General features: G+C 44.2%; 1 long non-coding RNA gene across 1 annotated transcript; it reads left to right on the top strand.

Annotated features, from left to right (window-relative positions):
• Positions 1–6689: 6689 nt before the first annotated feature.
• LOC309531507 lies at positions 6690–9128 on the top strand. The gene is made up of 3 exons (XR_014219343.1): positions 6690–6918; positions 6996–7266; positions 8679–9128. It is a non-coding gene; the product is annotated as an uncharacterized lncRNA (long non-coding RNA).
• Positions 9129–9560: the final 432 nt, after the last annotated feature.

Raw genomic sequence — 9560 nt, 5'->3', positions numbered from 1 at the left:
CTTGGTATGTGTTTAATATTTTGCATGCAGTTTTTTAAAAAATGTTAATGGCTAAGTAAAAAACAACAACCCCACATTCGGCTGTATTCTGGGAGATACCAAATGATAGAAAAGATTTGAAGATAAAAGTGTGGAATTCACAAGGTTTAAGGTGGGGCAGGCTTGGTACTTGCAATGGATGTGGAATTGCTTTGAATCTCCTTTAATAGGCTGTAGCTTTAGTATTGTGCATTCCACAGCATTCATCTCATCTGGAAGACCTGATTGGCCTTTGAGCTAATCAGCAAGGTCCTCTAGTTTATCAACAGCATTAATCAGGGGCAGCTTATCCCACGGGTAGGCTGGATCCGGCCCAATCGCCTTCTAAATCCGGCCTGCGGACAGGCCGGGAATCAGCGTGTTTTTACATGAGTAGAATGTGTGCTTTAAAATGCATCTCTGGGTTATTTGTGGGGCATAGGAATTCGTTCATTCCCCCCCCCCAAAAAAAATATAGTCCGGCCCCCTTCTGAAAAAGTGTGCTGACCCCTGACTTATCCCATTTCACCACCTGAGAAGAAACGGGAATATTCCAACCCCGCTGCCAAAGTCTCACTTATTGGGGTTGTGCAGAACTCTTGTGACATCTCGCCAGAAGCTGCTGTTGCCACATGACTGCAGGGGTAGGGGGGCACCCACGGGGGGGGGGCGGGGGACGACCACACACCATCCCATGAGATTCCACCACCTCAGGCGACTACTACACTCTGCTTCATAGGTGAGCCAGCCATGGCATCACTGCAACAAGAGCTGAGGGGAACCAGCCACTGTTACATACCGTATTTAGAGACACTTTTTATACGAGCCCTGGCTGTGTGTGTGAGTTCAAGCAGCCACAGCAATGAAGTGTCACAGCCCCGATGGCAAAGATTCAAGACAAAGGTAAACAGTAAAAAGGTAAACACACACACTTAGGCACCTGTGCAAATTCAGCTAGCATGGTAAAGGTAAGATGACCCTAACCCCTTTCCTGTACCTCACTACAGTAACCTTAAAGCAGATGTTGAAGCAAAGCAACATATTGAAAAATAACACAACACAACATACAAAAAAAAAACTCCCATGAAGCTAGAAATCAGCATGATAGGGGGGCTACCCAGTGTTTACCACTGCTGGTAAGACAGAAGTCATCTAATACCTGTGTGCTTCATACAGTTAGCTTCTGGCTTCAATATTCTAATTCTAGAATTGTAGAGTTGGAAGGGACCCTGAGGGTTATCTAGTCCAGCCTCCTGCAGTCCATGAATTCTGCCTACAGCTATCTCTGGGTGGGCTCAAACCACCAGTGCACTGGCCCATTGCACCACAGGAGAGAAGCAGGGGGCTGTTTGCCTGGCAGAGGAGAATGATCCCTAAAACCCATTTCTGATAACACACCTTGGGAGTTGGGGAGAAAACAGGATTTGCTGGAAGATTTGATAATGAGGATCATGAAGGGCTTGGGTTGGGGTCGGCATGTTGCCCACATGAAGCCTTTTTTTTTAAACAATTTTTATTAACCGACCAATCAAATCAAATCACATCACATAAATTCCGAATTACAAAACCAAATTTTAATTTTTTTTGTTGGGGGGACCCATATTTCAAGTTCCGAAGGGGATTCCAATCATCTTCTTGCTGCTGCGTTAATATCCACAAATCTGTCCAAATAATGTTCATAATTCTATCCAGTCCTATCTTGCTGTTCCCACATCTCCTCTTGTTCGTATATTTTTCTTTTTTTCTTTATGATCTCTTCTGATAATCTCCTTAAGCAGATAAACTCCAGTTATAATCCTGTGTGAATTTTTCCGTTCGTCCAATCATCATGTCGAGATGGTTTCCATATATCATCACTTTCATAATAAAAAGCACTCTTTCCATCATTAGTCTCGCAAATCTGTCGCCTTCTTTAGTCCCTCTGAGGAGGCTCACCCACGATATGAAAACAGATCTATTCCTCCTCCCAGACATAAGTCTTTCGACAGAACTTGCCAAAATGGCGACGCTATTTTTTGCTGCGTCATTCCAAAGCTCTTATACTTTCCACGATCTCCTTAAAACATGCTTTGGTTAGAAAATTATCTCCACACAGTCTTAAATCCTCCTCTTAAGTCCTTTAAACGACATTTCTGACTTGTGACTTGGGGGGGGGGGGATTCTTGGTTAATCACATAGAGAAAATAAAGGAAAGTTCCCCCCCCATCCAGTCCTGTTGCCGAACATACCGAGCCTTGGTGTGTCTTCTCATGTTTTATTCCTGCTCCTCCGACCCATCTTGTTTCTTGGAGATCTCTTCAGTTAGCAGTCTTTACTCCCCATTCTTCCTTGAAATATGTGCATTAGCTTCCTCCTAATTGTTTCTTTTGAAGTCGCTGCAGCTAGAGGCGCGAATCAGAGACAGCATCCAGGAGCGCCGAAATCTGCACAAGGGCTTTCTGCCTAGTGCCCCCACCCCCTCAAATTCGGGGGTGGTATAGGGCACAGCAGGCAAGGGCAGTCCTCCCTACACGCTTGGGGGGGGCGGGAGGCGGTTTACTCCCATCACAGCCTCTTAATTACCTCGTGTGGGTCGGAGAGATGTTATTGTCAGCCATCTTCTGATGCGCCCCTAGTGGGCCCCCCGCCCACATGAAGCCTTTTGTGCCTGGTGCAAAGGTTGTGGACATTATGCAACTTGTAGTTTGGCAGATAGAAAGAGAGCTGGAGACGAGTCACTGACAACAATGCTATTTGGAAAATGTAGGCTCGGTTCAGATGTCGCAATCAAACTGGGACCACGCTGCAGCACTATGGGCTCCCCATCCCTGCATTAACCATAGTTTGCAGAGGAGTGTTATTGCTACAGACTGTGGCTACCATGAGCCGGAAAGCAGAGGAGGCCATTGGTATCTATGCAGTGGGAGGAAATGAGAAGCCTCTGAGTCTGCAGCTTGGCCATGGTGGACTAGTGTTATTTGGTGCTTGAAATTGCTAGACAAGATGCTGAACCCCAGAGCTTCTTCAGAAAGGCTACCTCTTTTGTGGGTAGAGCTGCAAGCTACCAATGCATAGATGGAATATTATGTCAGGAGGAAAAAACTGGGTGGTGTTTTGTTTTGTTTTTAAGGCTCTGAGAAACATTTGAGGACAATTGGAGCCTCTGAAACAAGGGTTGGCTCCACTTGAACCACAGTGGAACAACGATGCTGTCGCTGAACATTAAAATGTCACTGAGATGGAAGAAGCCAAGCTATTGAACTTCTGCACCACCTCCCCTCCAGCTGCTGAAAATGTTCTTGGGTTTAATCTCTGACCCCTGAAATTTCAGCAGCCATTGATTGCGCACTTTCAAGCCACAGCCATAAGAGCAAGAAACATGCTTTTGAACATGGAAACTGAGAGTTTTGGGCAGCTTGCATTCTGTATTGACTACCATATTCTACACTTTTTCTGCTTCCACAGAAGGGCTGCAATTCTCTTTATTAGCTCTGTTCATGTGGACTGTGCCAATATCTTCTGTAAAACACACACATACAAATATTACTTGTAGCCAGCAAACAAGAATGAGCATGTGGTGCATACAACGTATAGCACAATTCTCACTGTTAAGGTTTTTACTTTAGTCACACATTGTTACAACAAGTTAAGCCACATGATACGCTTATGAGGAAGAAATATATCTTCCCCAAGGCTTATTTTGAGCCACAGCTCAAGTTCTGAATTTGTTTTCTTTCCCTGGGCCAAACCATAGAACATGACGTGAAGTAATAAGAATTTTTTTTTTTTTAGAAAAGATACTTCCTTTGAGCACCATGATGTGTTGGAACCTGTGCATGAAATCAAAACCAAGTTCAGTTAATCTTGGTTAATTACATTCCCCTCGCTGTGTGAGAGCTCACACGCCACTCAAGGTCATATATAAGACTAAATCAAAAGAGGAATAGCAAGAATGTCGGCTAGAATCACAGAATCGTAAAGTTGGAAGGGACCCCCAGTCTGCGATGCAGTGCAGACTGTGTTTTTGCTGATAGTTAGCTCTGACTTGAATGATGTGATTTACTGCCGGTTGAGACAAGCGGAAAACCACTTGGGCCCATGCATTCTAGGCTCAAGCCCTGAGAGGGAGTGATTGCTCCAAGATCATACCATGAGCTTCACAGGCAAATGGTCTCCCCAGTCCTAGTCCAACCGTCCAACCACTACACAGCACTATCTTGAACACCACACTGGCTTTTAGCCAGTTGCAGGGGGTGGGAATTATCATCTGTTGTGCCCCAGGCTACACACTACCTTCTTTTTAGCCAGCACCCCCACAGATCTCAGCTGTAAGCCTGCAGGTGCATTGCTCATTCAGGCAAACATCTCCAGCATTCGTTACCTCTCACTGAAGGAACATCGACCACTAATTCCTAAAGCAAACAATCAGCTTTACAAATAGGGATCACACCCACAGCCCCACTGAAACATGTAGCCACACAGCTGATTTTTCTGCAGGTGCCAGGGAGGGGGATGTTATTGCATTTCCCCCCACGCGCACAGCCAACAGTTTCCAGCTGTGTTCCACCTCGCCATCCAACTGGAAGCTGCCATTTGACTATGACCTAGATTGCCTCTGGAGCTGCCCAGCCAACTTCTCTCATGACGTTAAGGAAACTCCCTGCGACAAAATTTGGAAAGCCTAGACTTTTCTTTCTGATTCCCTTCCGTCAAGACAGGACAGTCAAGGCAAATTATTCCCACACCCATCAAAATTACACGCAAGCAACTCTCAGCCGGTCTTGCAAGTCAATAATCCCAGGAGTGCTGCAACCTCTGTTTCCTCTCCTGACAAAGTCCACCTACGAGAGAAGTAAGGGAAAGGTTCATCTCCACCAAGGATAAAAGATTTGTGGATTTCTCCTTGGTGTTTCTGCATACTGGCCCATCTTAATAATGAAGAGCTTGGTCTGTTAGGAGCCATGTTTCTCTTTGTTCTTGAGAAACAGACATGTTTCCAAGAGTTGCCTGCACATGTGATGGGCATCTGATGCCAGGAGTCCTAACTGTACCAGTCCAAAGCAGTTGCATGTCCACACAATTGAATGTATGAGAAACAAAGCTAGCAGAGGGACTAGTCAGGAAGCTGGCAGGCATGAGGTTGCCACTGTGCTTTTATTTATTTATTATTAAATTTATATGCCACCTTTCTTCCCAAGGGAGCCCAGGGCAGCAACTACATTGGCAGCAAATACATTGGAAGGTCAGGATGGGGTGGAGGCAGAATTTGATTCAGCTCACATGTAAAGGAAAATTCACCTAATTCATACTTTTTGAAACCATGCGCAAACTGAAATGCAACCGTTCTTCAAATGTCACGCATGTCTGAATTCTGCAAAGCAGTTCTCCAGCCAAGAAATGTGTACAACAATGCATATAACTAAAGTTTCCATAAAGATGCAGATATTAGTGAAAAATAACAGACAAAATGCATTTTAATGGGGGAAATACAAATATTAAGGGAAATATGTGTTTGCTGGCAAAATCGCATATTAAAAATGTGTTTATTGGGAGAAATTTGCACTAAAACAATGAATTTTCATGAGGATCTCTCTTTTTTTTTAATCACCAACAGATGTAGAGATGTTGTTGTTTAGTCGTTTAGTCGTGTCCGACTCTTCGTGACCCCCTGGACCAGAGCACGCCAGGCACTCCTGTCTTCCACTGCACTTTCCATCTCGTCCTTTTCCACTTCCACTTTCCATCTCGTCCTCTGTCGTCGCCTTCTTCTTGTGCCCTCAATCTTTCCCAGCATCAGGGTCTTTTCCAGGGAGTCTTCTCTTCTCATGAGGTGGCCAAAGTGAGCACTCAGGGCTGATTTCCTTAAGAATGGATACGTTTTATCTTCTTGAAGTCCATGGGACTCTCAAGAGTCTCCTCCAGCACCATAATTCAAAAGCATCAATTCAAATGTAGAGATGTAGAGATTTGGAGAACTGAATTAAGACTGGGAAAATGAGAACCCGAGAAAAAACGAAACTGAGAGATTTGCCCATCCCTGTTGGCAGTAACTACTTTAACAGTGAGTCCTCCCCTGCTTCCTGCTGTCAGCCACACACAGATGCGCAAAAAGCATAGTGGCTGGGATTAATCCGATACATAAGGCGAGGAATGCACATCATGACCTCCTAAGCTGAACGCAGCCCATCCATTCTGTGATGCCATCGGGGCAAGACTTTGGGAAGGAAGCCCATCATCCCACGCCACCTACTAAGCAAGAAAGCGCTGTGCCTCTGCAGGGACAACTGACCACACGTGGAAGTGAGTGAAGTAACACACTTTGCCATATAAAGAGCAAGTCTCCCAAATAAGACCATTAAGTCCAAATTCTAAAATGCACTGATGTGCCTACCACAAGTTGTGAGTCAGCCAAGTACTTGACAATCCCCATTTTTTAAATTTATTTTTTTTTGCACCCCTGGGCAGATGGGCATCAGAAGCAAGACTTAATTTTATTGGCTGACTGAGAGGCCACAATAGTGTTGCGTTGCATGCAGCTTGGTGAGCCACGAGCTGCGAAAGGCTACCTAAGATGAAGAAGTCTTGTGTCCAACTGAAGTATTAATGAGAAAAAACAACAACAAAAAACTTTAAACAACCTGGTTCCAATCCTGCCAAGACTCTCTAGAGTAAACGCAAGGCCTGGCGCTGTTTTCATATCACATGTGACCAGCTTGCTCTATCCGCACTGCCAGTGAATATAATGACTGAGTCAGCATCTGAGCTGCATTATGATTTGTGATAATGGCGCTGTGTCATCCTGTGATGTACCCGTCTACATTTAAGAGGCCAAACCTGTACAGCAGCCCTCTTTTGCATTTGATCTGGGGCAGAAACAAATCCAGATATGCCCTTAGCCGTCTAGCTCACCTTGAGCCCTTGGTACAATATGAGCACTGATTTATTTGCTTTTTAAAAAACAAAAACTAATTAATTTAATTAGCCTCTCTCTCTTTCAGGACTCAGGCACCTTAAATGGTTTTCACCAGAACCTCCACTGCCTGTGACTCAGCCTACCATCCCGTATTGCCTCACCCACTTTTCATCCTAATAACAGCAGACTACAGCCAAGCCATGTCATCAGGACAGTGAACTCCCTTTGTGCAGCTGGAAACCGGAATGCCATCATCTGTAGTTGCTGTTTCGCCAGCTGCTTTGGCAGCCAGGGACATCAACAGAAGCCTCTCTGCTGCCATCTAGTGCTGTGCTATGCAACTGCAAGTCATCCTGGTAGCTTGAACAGTATTTCTTATACAGTAAGGTCGCTAACAATAAGTGAGAGCAAAACAGTAGCTGAAATTTATTTGTTTTTGAATCGACCATCCACTGCCCTGAGTACCTTTATAAGAAATTCAATCAGTTTTATAAATCGATTAAAGAAAAAGATGCTCAGGCAGCAGATTCTTTCTTGGAAGAGGCATTTGCTCATCTCTCTTCTGAGATCTCAGCATCATCGCTCATCATCACCTGTGGGTGGCAAACGTCAACTTAGCAGAGGCATTTGGCTAATTCTTCCTATGAAATCCTAGCGCAGAATGAGAAATTTTTCATTGGTGCTAATGGAAGCACTCCTCATGGAGCAACCATGGTGTAATGGGGATGTTTTGGATCAGGACAATGGAGGAATCAAAGGCTCAAAGTCTTCACACACACACCATAATCTCCATACAGCCCTCGCCCCTATGGTTGCTCCTGACAGTATATTGTCTGAAATTTGACCCTTGTTTCTAATGGTTTGTTAATGTTTTAAAACAAAGAATCTCTCTCCTTCAGAACTATTATTTTCATAGTTTGCCAATTTATTGGTGTCCAGAACAATGAATTTGGGCTGGGGACAGGCAGAGGGTGCTGAGCTGAGAGGCGGGGGGCTCCTCAACAATGACTTAGAACGGAAGGAGAGAGCTAGGAGGGCGTTGAATGTTGGCCATCGCACAGGGCACCATCAAAATTTGAAAGCCCCAAATCCAGCCACCTGAAAGGAAGACCTCGAAAAGGGGCATTCTGAAGGTGGCACCGATTCTGTGAGCACCTGAGCTATTCTTACTACTATTGTGTAATGGTGGCAGGCCTGATAACTAGGGCAGCTCCACATTGCACTCTTGATCTAATAACTGCCCAGTCTTGCATGCAGTATTAAGTATTAGTATTAAGTCCTGGGAAAAGTTTCTAGGGAAGAGTGTATAGGACTGCAACCTCAGATTCATATGCTTATTTGAGTAAGGTGTTTTTTAATTGGATGATATCCCACACTATATATTTGTTTGCATAGTGGACTGATCATACAAGTTTTAAAAACAAGCCACTTGATCCCCCCGCAAAAGAAGAAGAGACAACAGGAAGGAGAAACGGACTAATCTAGTTTGTTCACAAAGTTGATTCAAATGCAGCTTTGACCAATAGCTTTTTCCACAGAGAAGCACTAGCTCCCAAGAATGTGGGTGAAGTCCTGCATTCTGTACAGAGGGGAAAAAGTAGAAATTAACAAAATTGTTAATTTAAATACTGTAAAAAGCCAGTGTCCTTAATACATGTTCTCTGCAAAGAAATGGGTTCTGAACACAAAACTCTATTTTTCCCCATAGAAGTGAGGTGACCATCATGAGGACAATTGCTCACAAGGCTGTGACTTTATTTTACAATAGCTCAGTCCCTGTGCAGGGCAAACCCACCCATACCTCCCTAAATATTGCAAAAAGGAAGGAAGGAAGGAAGGAAGGAAGGAAGGAAGGAAGGAAGGAAGGAAGGAAAAGTGAGAGAAGAGTCAGAAGATGAGGGCAAGTTGAATCTTTTTGGATGCCACATGGATGCTGTTTGGTAGAAACAAAATGCAAATATAATAGTGGTGCTGCTGTCTTGCACACTTGCTCAGAATAAAATACAGGCTTTTCTGAAGAGGAAAAACCTCTTTGATGGGAAGCAAAGAGAAGGCACAGCTACTAGAAGGGACAATACAATGAAATATGGGTTCACTATTTTGGGAGGGGGGGAATAGCATGCCAGTGCCTCAGTGTGTGAAATGTGGCAAGACATTAGCAATTCCTTATCCAAAGCCCACTCAGGTGAACTTTTAAGGGAAACTGATAATTTAACCACTCGGGGGACTATTCAATAAATAGTTTTGATCATTACATAAAAACTAAGCTAAATGTTCATTTGGCTCATGCTGATGCCAGATGCATCAGGGTGTTAAAAAGCTCCTTTAGCTTTTTAATGATTGCATAAAAAGAGGGGATTTCAGCAGGAATGGATTGATATATCACAACGCAGTATTTACCCCCCATAGAACAATTGCCCAAATCCCTCACTTGCATCTCCTCAGCCTAGCTTTGCATCACCAGTGCACTGTACACTCATTAACTCTCAGTTACTAATGACACCCATGACAATTAGCTAAGCAGTAGTGTCCAGTCATGCATACAGCCGCCCTGTACAAGATGGCAATGCTACCCAGGATTGTCACCATTGCTCCAGACAAGATGTGTGATCAACTGTCCTTCCACACCTTCCCTTTTCTTTAAAGAAAG

This window comes from Podarcis vaucheri (genome assembly GCF_965113315.1).
Source record: "Podarcis vaucheri genome assembly, chromosome: 4".
NCBI classification, from domain to species: domain Eukaryota; kingdom Metazoa; phylum Chordata; class Lepidosauria; order Squamata; family Lacertidae; genus Podarcis; species Podarcis vaucheri.
The sequence above is the reverse complement of the archived record's forward strand: the minus strand, read 5'-3'. Positions and strand labels throughout refer to the sequence as shown.